The following is a 13,110-nucleotide window of genomic DNA, read 5'->3' as shown; positions in this document are numbered from 1 at the left end:
GGACAAGAGCAGCAGATACCTGGGAACCCCGCCTAGGGGTTCTCCTCCAAGCCACTCACCACCCCGACTTGGAAATATGTTGACTGTTTCTTTACTGTCGCTGGGTCAAGATCCTGCAAATCACAGCATGATGGGTATACCTGCATTACATGGATTACAGCGGTTCAATTTGACAACTCATCGCCACCTTCACAAGGGCAATTAGGGATGGGCAATAAATGCCAACCAAGCAACCGATGCCCACATTCCTTGGATGAGTAAAATCAGTTGCTTGTGAAGTGTATTATGACTTCATGAGGACACAAGACAGAATTGTACAAATGTGAGTTCATGCTTCTAGTTGGCAATGCTTCTTGAACTAGCCTTCGGAAGATTGAGGCAGGAAATATGGAAAACTATGTCACGCTTGTTCAGCAGGGCATGCTCCTTTCAGATTGCGGCTGAGATATGTAGCTGGGTTGGTGTCGAGAAATCTTTGCTCGACATTACTCCACCGTTGGAAGCTGTTGACGGCTGGGCCCGAAGTCCTCCAATTCCCTCCCTAAGTCCCTTCACACCTCTCCCTGCTCTTCCCCTATAATTTGTTCCTTAAAATTCATCTATGTGATCAAAACTTTGGTCCTATGTCTTAATATCAATTGGGGGGAAGCACGGTGGTGCAGTGGTTAGCACTGCAGCCTCACAGCGCCGAGGTCCCAGGTTCGATCCCGGCTCTGGGTCACTGTCCGTGTGGAGTTTGCACATTCTCCCCATGTTTGCGTGGGTTTCACCCCACAATCCAGAGATGTGCAGGGTTGGTGAATTGGCCATGCTAAATTGCCCCTCAGTTGAAAAACGCTCAATTTATATATTTTTTAAATTGCCTCTTTTTTTTTTTTTTTCTTTTTTTTTTATAAATTTAGATTACCCAATTATTTTTTTCAATTAAGGGGCAATTTAGTGTGGCCAATCCACCTACTCTGCACATTTTTTGGGTTGTGGGGGTGAAACCCACGCAGACACGGGGATTAAATTGCCTCTTAATTGGAAAAATGAATTGGGTACTCTACATTTAAATTTTTAAAAATGTCTTAATATCACTTGGTGTTAAATTATGTTTGATAGCACTCCCGTGAAGCTCTTTGGGCTACTTGACAGTGTTAAAGGTGCTATATAAATGCAAGTGATTGTTGTCCAAGGGAGTTTGATAAATACTCGAAGGAGAAAGATTTGCAGGACTGTGACGAAAGAGGAGATGGGCGTGGAAACAATTGGATAGTTCTTCCACGGCGTCAGCCTCGCGATGATGGACTGAGTGTCCTTTTTCTATACTGTAAGATTTCAATTGTTCAGACTTTTTTCGGATCATTGTTTCTATAATTTAAAAATTCCATCTTCAATTTCACCCGAATCATAGAATTTACAGTATAGAAGGAGGCCATTCGGCCCATCGAGCCTGCACCGGCCCTTGGAAAGAACACCACATTTAAGCCCTCCTCCACCCTATCCCTGTAACCCAATGACCGCACCTCACCTTTTCTGAACACTGAGGACAATTTAGCATAGCCAATCCACCTAACCTGTATATCTTTGGACTCCGGAGCACACAAAGGAAACCCACGCAGACATGGGGAGAATGTGCAGACTCCGCACAGACAGTGACCCAAGCCGGGAATCGAACCTGGGACCCTGGAGCTGTGAAGCAACAGTGCTAACCACTATGCTACCGTGCCGCCCTAATATTCAGCATTTCGACACAGCACCTTGAAGAATATTACCCCTCTGTGCTAACATTTTATCAAACATAAGAAACAGCACTGAAATATAAAAACAAGCTTTATGGTGTTACGCAGCTGGTGGTATCAAGCACTAAAGTGGCTTGGGAACCGTTTTGTTGGGAATGATCTGCATCAGAATACACTGACATTGGAAACCCCTGTGTCTATTCTTTTTAAAGTGTGTTTGCACACTTTGCCTGTAATTAAAGGGCTATCTGTTTAGGCGCTGCCATTTTGAATGATGCAGGGTCAGCAATGGGAATTGTGTGCAATCCCCTTGGCTAATATACAATTTCACCAAAGATACTGTTCTGCCAAGCATTAAAAGACTGCTCAAATTATATGGATAGGAGGGGGTAATTACAATGGCTGTGTTTTCTTGAAAGCTCGATTCAAGTAACATCTTCATAAAAGCCTCTGTTGGGAGTGAATTTTCACAGGGGCTTGGATAGTGACTCTGGAGTAACTGTAGACTGATCGCATTCAATATTCAGACAATGTGATGCTACAATTAAAAGTAATAAAGGCTAATTCAAAGCTGGGATAGAGAAATGGAAGAGCGCAATGCACTGCACATCAGAGGGTATACTCAGGTTTGTGAGGTTGCACTTACATTCCTGGATTCAATTCCTGTCCACACCCATCCCGACAATTATAAATCTGCACCGCAGAGGTTATGGAGAGCTCCAACAAAGCAGATCCCAAGTGGAAAAGGAGTGAAATGAAAGAGAAAATGCTGGAGAATCTCAGCAGGTCTGGCAGCATCTGTAGGGAGAGAAAAGAGCGAACGTTTTGAGTCCAATGACTCTTTGTCAAAGCTTTGTTTTTTATAAATGTTTTTTTTTATTATAAATTTAGATTACCCAATTATTTTTTCCAATTAAGGGGCAATTTAGCGTGGCCAATCCACCCACTCTGCACATTTTTGGGTTGTGGGGGCGAAACCCACACAGACACGGGGAGAATAATAAATGTTTTTTATTGGGTTTTTGAATAAAGTATGTACACAAAATAGAATACATGTATATATAGAAGAGAAGGGAACATGCATAAAAAACAAAACAAACAACATAAAAAAACAAAGTTAGAATAAAATAACTGGTAGGGTATTATGTGCTAGCCCAACAACAGCAGCTCTGTACAATTGGCAGTATTGTTTTTAGCACATAAGTAGGTATCTGTTTGTGGGGGTGGGGGGGAAATTGGGGGGGGGGGACATATACATTTGAGAGCCGGAGAAACAATTACAGAACAATTACAGAGGGCAGTACGCGAATGGATCTGGTGTTGGTGTTGTCGCTTGCTTCTCCCGGATGTTTTTCGCTGCTGTTGTTGTCTCGCGATCACTTCCGCTTCAGCCGTTCGTCCCGTCTTTCGCCCGGATTTTCCTTGTTCTCTGCTCCTGTAGATGCCAAGTTTGTTACTGTTTCCTGTGCCCTCCTTCTGGCTGTCATTCCCTTTGGCTGTCATTCCCTTGCCTCCCCCCCCCCCCCCCCCACCTCACTGGTTCCCCTCTATTGTTCCCTGTCTCCTCCCTCTTCCACCCCCTCCCCACCTTCTACTGCGGTTCACCTTTCTTTTCTCTTAGGTGCAGCTGCTATCCACCCCCCCCCCCCCCCCCCCCCCCCCCCCCCACACCCCACCTCCCGGTCTATCCCTCCCTCGCCCCCCTCTGCTACTTTCCCCTGATTCTTGGCTACCTGGCTATTCTTCTGCTTGTTCGTGGGCCACAAACAGGTCCCGAAACAACTGGGTGAATGGCTCCCACGTTCTGTGGAAGCTGTCGCCTGACCCTCGGCTAGCGAGTTTGATTTTCTCCATTTGGGGAGATTCTGAGAGGTCGGACAGCCAGATTGCAGCTTTGCGTGGTGCTGCTGACCGCCAGCCAAACAGGATTCTACGGTGGGCGATCAGGGAGGCAAAGGCAAGGGCGTCTGCCCTCCTCCCCAGGAACGGATCTGGCTGGTCTGACACCCCGAAGACCGCCACTTTCGGGCATGGCTCTACCCTCACCCCCACCACTTTGGACATTGCCTCAAAGATGACTGTCCAGTACCCCGCAAGTCTGGGGCATGACCAGAACATGTGGGTGTGGTTGGCCGGGCCTCCTTGGCACCGTTCACATCTATCCTTCACCTCCGGGAAGAACCTACTCATACGGGTTCTTGTTAAGTGGGCTCTATGTACCACTTTTAGTTGCGTCAGGCTCAGCCTTGCGCACGTGGAGGTGGAGTTGACCCTATGCAGTGCTTCACTCCAGAGTCCCCACCCTATCTCAATCCCCAGGTCCTCCTCCCATTTCTTTCTTGTTGCGTTCAGTACGGTGTCGGCCCTTTCTACCAGTCGGTCATACATGTTGCTTCAGTTCCTTTTATCTAGGATGCTTGGACCCAGTAACTCTTCCAGTAATGTCTGTCGTGGCGGCTGTGGATATGTCTCTTTGTCAAAGTTAACATGATGTGGAGATGCTGGCATTGGACTGGGGTGAGCACAGTAAGAAGTCTTACAACACCAGGTTAAAGTCCAACAGGTTTGTTTCAAACACGAGCTTTCGGAGCACTGCTCCTTCCTCAGGTGAATGGAGCTGCGCTCCGAAAGCTCGTGTTTGAAACAAACCTGTTGGACTTTAACCTGGTGTTGTAAGACTTCTTACTGTGCTCAAAGTTAACAGACAGAGAAAGTGGGAAAAGGAGTGAGCTGAGGGGAAAAATTAGGTCACCTTAAATTCAATTGTCCAAAACCGGGCAGTTAAAGGGAATCTTTAAGGTTTAAAATTAGATATTGCACAGCATAAATAAGGTGGAGAAGCAATTTGATTCAAAGTGAAGCAAGCAAGCAGAACCAGGAAAACAAATTCAAACAAGTGACTTATTTTAACATTGTTACATAACAAATGAAAAATTACACTTAAATTTTAACTTATCCTGGGTAGAATTTATGTGAGATTTCTTTCTTTCTTACACTTAAAAATAATCAATGACTTGGAAATATTAAAAACAATTATCACTTAAATATTTGTATCAGTCACATGCAGTGACCCAACAATAATAATATTTATTAGTGTCACAAGTAGGCTTACATTAACACTGCCATGAAGTTACTGTGAAAAACTCTCGTCGCCACATTCCAGCGTCTGTTCGATTACATGGAGGGAGAATCCGGAATCGCCAAATCATCTCACAAGCACGTCTTTCGGGACTTGTGGGAGGAAACCGGAGCACCCGGAGGAAACCCACGGGGATATGGGGAGAACGTGCAGCCTCCTCACAGAGCGATCCAAGCCGGAATCAAACCCGGACCCTGACGCTGTGAAGCAACAGTGCTAATTTCTTGCCTTAATCCTCACCTCACTCTTCACTTCAATCCTTGTTGGAATGCCTCCTGCCAACCTGAGGGTATATTGTCGCCCTACCCTCCTCCACAGCATCCAACAAATGGCTGAGGGCCCCTTCTGTAAATCTAGCAGCTAGTTTCCTAGCTGCCATCCTGTTAGCTTGAATCAGATCAAATGCGGTGGAGCCATTTAAATACAGTGGCCCCTTCATTGAAGTGCACAGATGACTCCCAGAGCGAATCAGACACTTTGAGATTCAAGCGTGGCATTTTTCAGGTGGGGGAAGAGATTTTTTTGAAGTGCCTTAAGATTGTCATCTGGATCACGCCACCGAGGCCAACAGGAATTTCACCGATTTCCTCACCGAAAATGACACTGCAATTTCTTTGGAAAATTCCACCTATAACTTTTCAATGTCATTGAATATTGTTTGAGGTAGAAGTATATAGATTCTTGACTATTGAGGAAGTCAAGGTTATCAGGGGTGGGTGGGAATATGTAGCTGGCGGCCACAGTCAGATCAGTCATGATATTATTTGTGATGGAGCAGGATCGAGGGGATAAATGGTCTGATCCTAATTAGCATGTTCCTATGTTCGAGAGGTTTACGATGGTGTCAGGAAGCAAAGGTTGTTTTCAGTGATCTACGCTTGGATTGTTGGTTATTAGAAGTATAGATTTAAGGGGTGGCACGGTAGCACAGTGGTTAGCACTGTTGCTTCATAGCACCAGGGTCCCCGGTTCAATTCCCAGCTTGGGTGACTGTCTGTGCGGAGTCTGCATGTTTTCCCCGTGTCTCCGTGGATTTCCTCCGGATGCTCCGGTTTCCTCCCCACAGTCCAAAGATGTGCGGGTTAGGTGGATTGGCCATGATAAATTGCCCTCAGGTTGGGTGGCGTTTCTGGGTTACAGGGATGGGGTGAAGGTGTGGGCTTAAGGAGGGTGGTCTTTCCAGGGGCCGGTGCAGACGCGATGGGCTGAATGGTCTCCTTCTGCACTGTTGATTTTATGAAGGGAGTTTAATTCAGTGCTTCTGTGTAGGATCAGGTGAAAACTTTAGTTAGATTCATGTTTAACAAAGGCATTTACGAGGGCGGCATGTGGCGCAGTGGTTAGCACTGGGACTGCGGCGCTGAGGACCCGGGTTCGATTTCGATCCCGTCTCTCGGTCACTGTCCGTGTGGATTTTGCACATTCTCCTCATGTTTGTATGGGTTTCATCCCCACAACCCAAAGATGTGCAGGGTAGGTGGATTGGTCATGCTTAATTGCCCCTTAATTGGAAAAAATGAATTGGGTACTCTAAATTTTAAAAAAAATTAAGGTTCAGGCAAATGAAGCTATGCCTATCAATGATGGGCAAATGAAATTTGGGAATGTTCGGAAGCCAGAAATACATTATGTCAAGTTTTAATGCAGCCAATGTTTCAAAAGGTTGTTTTAGTATAACTATGGCATTTACTTGTGAGTTATTCTGACATCTACATAAATTGATAAGAATTTTAAAAAGTAAATCAAGATTTAATTTTCCAAACACCCTTGAAAAGAATTAAACACTGATACGCAGTGTCGGAGAATCGCCCGGGGCCGCCGAGAATCCCGCCCCCGCCATGTCCAGAATTCTCCCACCCGCCAGAAGTCAGCGTGCCGCCAATCCCGCCGCCCGCCTCGGAGAATGGCTGGGGCCGGCGGGAGGCAACGGTTTTATGTGCTGCCGTTATTCTCAGGCCCGGATGGGCCGAAGTCCCGCCGACGTGGCCATGGGTCACGTCGGCGTTAATCAAAGTAGGTGTTTAACGGCGAAAACCAGTGCTGATGGTTGACGCTGTTCAGCGTGGAGGTGGGTGACAGGCCGGGGAGAGAGAGAGAACTGACAAACTGCGAGTGTCGGTGGGTTGGGGGGGGTGGTGGGAAGAGAGAGAGAACTGACAAACTGCGAGTGTCGGTGGGTTGGGGGGGGTGGTGGGAAGAGAGAGAGAACTGACAAACTGCGAGTGCCGGTGGGTTGGGAGGGGGGCTCTTTATGTGATGTCTCGCCGGGCGGCGTTGATGAAGTCGCCCGCCGTCAACCGACGCGCCACTTCCGCAGCGGGTGAAACCGACGTGAATTGCGTAACGCCGCTGCTGGCCCATTCAGGCCCGGTGAATACGCAATGTTTTGCGGGGCCCAACGCCGGAGTCATCAGCACCGTTTTTGGCCGCCGGTCCCGGGCATTGCGACGGACATCGGAGAATTTCGCCCCCGGAGTGGAAACGGGGAAATTGGTCAAATTTGTTGATCCAATTAATTATATTTCAAATAAAGATGACGATGAATGATTTTAGAAAACAGAACATTGCACTTAATCAATAATGAGCCCCTCAGGAAGGAAACAACATTTGGTGGATTTATTTGAGAATTTGCGACGCTCAGAAGCATGATAAAAACCACAGGCCATGTCATGGGCTAATTTTCAAAATAATCTGCAATGTCACTGCGGTAGATGTATTTTAGACAGCATTACATGGTCGTGGCTTGTTTGCTCCTGGTAGGATGGGGTTAAATTAAATTACAGCATCTTAGTGCATGTCAGCAGCATCTGCTGATCACACTGCTGAATGTCGATCTAACGGGAAGGCCATTAGAATCCAGTCTCTCCCGAAACCCTGCTGCTTTAAGCAGCAACCACAGATGGATTAATTGGGCTGGAGTGGACATTGGGGCATTCCATCCTAGCTGCGCCAGTTTTCATAATCTTTATTGTCACAAGTAGGCTTACATTAACACTGCAATGAAGTTACTGTGAAAAGCCCCTAGTCGCCACACTCCGGCGCCTGTTCGGGTACACAGAGGGAGAATTCAGAATGTCCAATTCACCTAACAAGCACGTCTTTCGGGATTTGTGGGAGGAAACCGGAGCACCCGGAGGGAACCCACGCTGACACGGGGAGAAGGTGCAGACTCCGCACAGACAGTGACCCAAACCGGGAATCGAACCTGGGACCCTGGCGCTGTGAAGCAACAATGCTAACCACTGTGTACTGTGTTGCCCATGCTCCATGCTGCCTGTTCAGATCTGAAGTACAGTCTGTTGCGTTTCAAACCATCAACACGAGTGATGTTCTGGAGGCAGTGGGTGAGATTCTCCAGTCCCCCAGCCATGTCTCCAGCCCACTGCTGGCGGGAACCGAGAAGCCCCATGGCTGGAGAATTCCGACCAGTGTCTTTGGGCATCCACTTTGTCCATCACTTCAATGCCACAGTTGCCAGCATTGGTTCTGCTTATTATCCAGGCCCAGTATTGCAACACAGCTTGATTAACAGTGGACTGCATTGTGACTGCCGGAGCAACAACAACGTGCATTTAGAAAGCGCCCTTCACGTAGTAAAACATCCCAAGGTGCGTCACAGCAGCATTATTAAGCAAAACTTGAAACCAAGCAGCACAAGGAGATACGAGGGCAGGTGAACAAATGCTCGGTAAAAATGGGCAGCACGATAGCATTGTGGTTAGCTCAAATGCTTCACAGCTCCAGGGTCCCAGGTTCGAATCCCGGCTTGGGTCACTGCCAGTGTGGAGTCTGCACGTTCTCCCCGTGTGTGCCTGGGTTTCCTCCGGGTGCTCCGGTTTCCTCCCACAGTCCAAAGATGTGCAGGTTAGGTGGATTGGCCATGCTAAATTGCCCTTAGGGTCCAAATTGCCCTTAGTGTTGGGTGGGGTTACTGGGTTATGGCGATATGGTGGAGGTGTGGGCTTGGGTAGGGTACTCTTTCCAAGAGCCGGTGCAGACTCGATGGGCCGAATGGCCTCCTTCTGCACTGTAAATTCTATGAAAATGAAAATGATCATTATATTAGCGTGTCAAAAGAGGAAAGAAAGAGATAGAGGCTGAAATCTTCTGGCCTCGTTCGAGGCTGGAATTTTTTGGTGCTGCTGGAAGTGAATAGAGTTTTGGCTGGAACGCCAAATTTTCCGCTCTTGCTCGCTCGCAATGGGTCCTGCCGCGAACAAAACCTGAGAATCCCAGCCATTGAGTTATCGAGTTTAAGGCAGGAAATTCCACAGATTAAGGCCTGGACTGCTGAGGTTTGGCAGGAGCGGTGGGAGAAAACCAGAGCAACCGGAGGAAACCCACGCATACACGGGGAGAACGTGCAGACTCCGCTCTCCAATGGCAGATGACAATCCGTGCAGTCTGATCCTTGGCTACAAAACCCTGAGTCCTAATTCTATTTAGGTATCTCACTCAGCTGCTTGTGAATCTTCAGGTTTGGGAATAAAAACACTTCTTGGTCAACTAACCTTGTTTGTGCTTGTTGAAGCATAAAAGTTATCCAGGTCAACTGGGACTTCAAATTAATGTCTCATCTGCAGTGTTCAATGGTTTATTTCATCCGTTTTTGATTAATATCACATTGAAACATAGAAAATCAGCGCAGGAGGAGTCCATTCAGCCCTTCGAGCCTGCTCTGCCATTCATTATGATCATGGCTGGGCATCCAGGGCAGCACGGTGGTGCAGTGGTTAGCACTGCTGCCTCACGGCACCGAGGTCCCAGGTTCGATCCCGGCCCTGGGTCACTGTCCGTGTGGAGTTTGCACATTCTCCCCGTGTCTGCGTGGGTTTCGCCCCCACAACCCAAAGATGTGCAGGGTAGGTGGGTTGGCCACACTAAATTGCCCCCTAATTGGAAAACAAAATGAATTGGGTACTCTAAATTAAAGAAAAATGGCTGATCATCCAACACATTAGCCTGATCCCACCTTCCCCAATATACTTTGATTCCTTTCACCCCCATGAACTATATTTAACAGCTTCATGAAAACATACAATGTTGTGGTCTCAACTCCACAGGCCGATCACCTTCTGGGCAAAGAAATTTCTCTTTATCTCAGTCCTAATTGGTCTACTCCGTATCCTCAGAATGTGACCCCTGTTTCTGGACCCACCCACCATCGGGAACATCCTTCCTGCATCTACCCTGCCCAGTCCGGTTAGAATTTTATAGATTTCTACCTCATTCTTCTGAACTCCAGCGAATACAATCCTAACCAGCTCAGTCTCTCCTCGTCCCAGGAATCAGTCTGGTAAACCTTTGCTGCACTCCCTCGAGAGCAAGAACATCCTTCCTCAGATAAGGAAACCAAAACTGCTCACAATACTCCAGGTGTGGCCTCACCAAGGCGCTATACAATTGCAGCAACACATCCCTGCTCCTGTACTCGAATCCTCTTGCTTTGATGGGCAACATACCATTTGTCACCTTTACCATCAGCTGTACCTGCATGCTAACCTTCAGCAACTGGTGTCTGAGGGCACCCAGGTCTCGGTGCACATTCCCCTCTCTCAATTATTGTTTTATGAATTTTGAGTACCCAATTGATTTTTTCCAATTAAGGGGCAATTTTAGCGTGGCCAACCCACCTACCCTGCACATCTTTTGTTGTGGGGGTGAAACACATGCAAACACGGGAGAATGTGCAAACTTCATATGGTACAGAGTGTCCCTCTCAGGGTTGTGTCTCTGCACAACAGGGTGTCCCTCGCACGTCTGGCTGTCTCTGCAGTACAGGGTGCCCCTCGCAGATCAGGCTGTCTCTGCAGTACAGGGTGTCCCTCGCACGTCTGGCTGTCTCTGCAGTACAGGGTGTCCCTCGCAGATCAGGCTGTCTCTGCAGTACAGGGTGTCCCTCGCACGTCTGGCTGTCTCTGCAGTGCAGGGTGTCCCTCGCACGTCTGGCTGTCTCTGCAGTACAGGGTGTCCCTCGCAGATCAGGCTGTCTCTGCAGTACAGGATGTCTCTCGCAGATCAGGCTGTCTCTGCAGTACAGGGTGTCTCTCGCAGATCTGGCTGTCTCTGCAGTACAGGGTGTCTCTCGCAGATCTGGCTGTCTCTGCAGTACAGGGTGTCCCTCGCACGTCTGGCTGTCTCTGCAGTACAGGGTGTCTCTCGCAGATCAGGCTGTCTCTGCAGTACAGGGTGTCTCTCGCAGATCAGGCTGTCTCTGCAGTACAGGGTGTCCCTCGCACGTCTGGCTGTCTCTGCAGTACAGGGTGTCCCTCGCACGTCTGGCTGTCTCTGCAGTACAGGGTGTCCCTCGCACGTCTGGCTGTCTCTGCAGTACAGGGTGTCTCTCGCAGATCAGGCTGTCTCTACAGTACAGGGTGTCTCTCGCAGATCAGGCTGTCTCTGCAGTACAGGGTGTCTCTCGCAGATCAGGCTGTCTCTGCAGTACAGGGTGTCTCTCGCAGATCAGGCTGTCTCTGCAGTACAGGGTGTCTCTCGCAGATCAGGCTGTCTCTGCAGTACAGGGTGTCCCTCGCACGTCTGGCTGTCTCTGCAGTACAGGGTGTCCCTCGCACGTCTGGCTGTCTCTGCAGTACAGGGTGTCTCTCGCAGATCAGGCTGTCTCTGCAGTACAGGGTGTCTCTCGCAGATCAGGCTGTCTCTGCAGTACAGGGTGTCCCTCGCACGTCTGGCTGTCTCCGTAGTACAGGGTGTCCCCCGCACGTCTGGCTGTCTCTGCAGTACAGGGTGTCTCTCGCAGATCAGGCTGTCTCTGCAGTACAGGGTGTCCCCCGCACGTCTGGCTGTCTCTGCAGTACAGGGTGTCTCTCGCAGATCCGGCTGTCTCTGCAGTACAGGGTGTCCCTCGCACGTCTGGCTGTCTCTGCAGTACAGGGTGTCCCTCGCACGTCTGGCTGTCTCTGCAGTACAGGGTGTCTCTCGCAGATCAGGCTGTCTCTGCAGTACAGGGTGTCTCTCGCAGATCAGGCTGTCTCTGCAGTACAGGGTGTCCCTCGCACGTCTGGCTGTCTCTGCAGTACAGGGTGTCTCTCGCAGATCAGGCTGTCTCTGCAGTACAGGGTGTCTCTCGCAGATCAGGCTGTCTCTGCAGTACAGGGTGTCCCTCGCACGTCTGGCTGTCTCCGTAGTACAGGGTGTCCCCCGCACGTCTGGCTGTCTCTGCAGTACAGGGTGTCTCTCGCAGATCAGGCTGTCTCTGCAGTACAGGGTGTCCCCCGCACGTCTGGCTGTCTCTGCAGTACAGGGTGTCTCTCGCAGATCAGGCTGTCTCTGCAGTACAGGGTGTCTCTCGCAGATCAGGCTGTCTCTGCAGTACAGGGTGTCTCTCGCAGATCAGGCTGTCTCTGCAGTACAGGGTGTCTCTCGCAGATCAGGCTGTCTCTGCAGTACAGGGTGTCCCTCGCAGGTCTGGCTGTCTCTGCAGTACAGGGTGTCCCCCGCACGTCTGGCTGTCTCTGCAGTACAGGGTGTCTCTCGCAGATCAGGCTGTCTCTGCAGTACAGGGTGTCTCTCGCAGATCAGGCTGTCTCTGCAGTACAGGGTGTCCCTCGCACGTCTGGCTGTCTCCGTAGTACAGGGTGTCCCCCGCACGTCTGGCTGTCTCTGCAGTACAGGGTGTCTCTCGCAGATCAGGCTGTCTCTGCAGTACAGGGTGTCTCTCGCAGATCAGGCTGTCTCTGCAGTACAGGGTGTCCCTCGCAGATCAGGCTGTCTCTGCAGTACAGGGTGTCTCTCGCAGATCTGGCTGTCTCTGCAATACAGGGTGTCCCTCGCAGATCAGGCTGTCTCTGCAGTACAGGGTGTCCCTCGCACGTCTGGCTGTCTCTGCAGTACAGGGTGTCCCTCGCACGTCTGGCTGTCTCTGCAGTACAGGGTGTCTCTCGCAGATCAGGCTGTCTCTGCAGTACAGGGTGTCTCTCGCAGATCAGGCTGTCTCTGCAGTACAGGGTGTCCCTCGCACGTCTGGCTGTCTCCGTAGTACAGGGTGTCCCCCGCACGTCTGGCTGTCTCTGCAGTACAGGGTGTCTCTCGCAGATCAGGCTGTCTCTGCAGTACAGGGTGTCTCTCGCAGATCAGGCTGTCTCTGCAGTACAGGGTGTCCCCCGCACGTCTGGCTGTCTCTGCAGTACAGGGTGTCTCTCGCAGATCAGGCTGTCTCTGCAGTACAGGGTGTCTCTCGCAGATCAGGCTGTCTCTGCAGTACAGGGTGTCTCTCGCAGATCAGGCTGT

Source organism: Scyliorhinus canicula, chromosome 17 (genome assembly GCF_902713615.1).
Source record: "Scyliorhinus canicula chromosome 17, sScyCan1.1, whole genome shotgun sequence".
Lineage (NCBI taxonomy): Eukaryota > Metazoa > Chordata > Chondrichthyes > Carcharhiniformes > Scyliorhinidae > Scyliorhinus > Scyliorhinus canicula.
Note: the sequence above shows the minus strand (reverse complement) of the source record.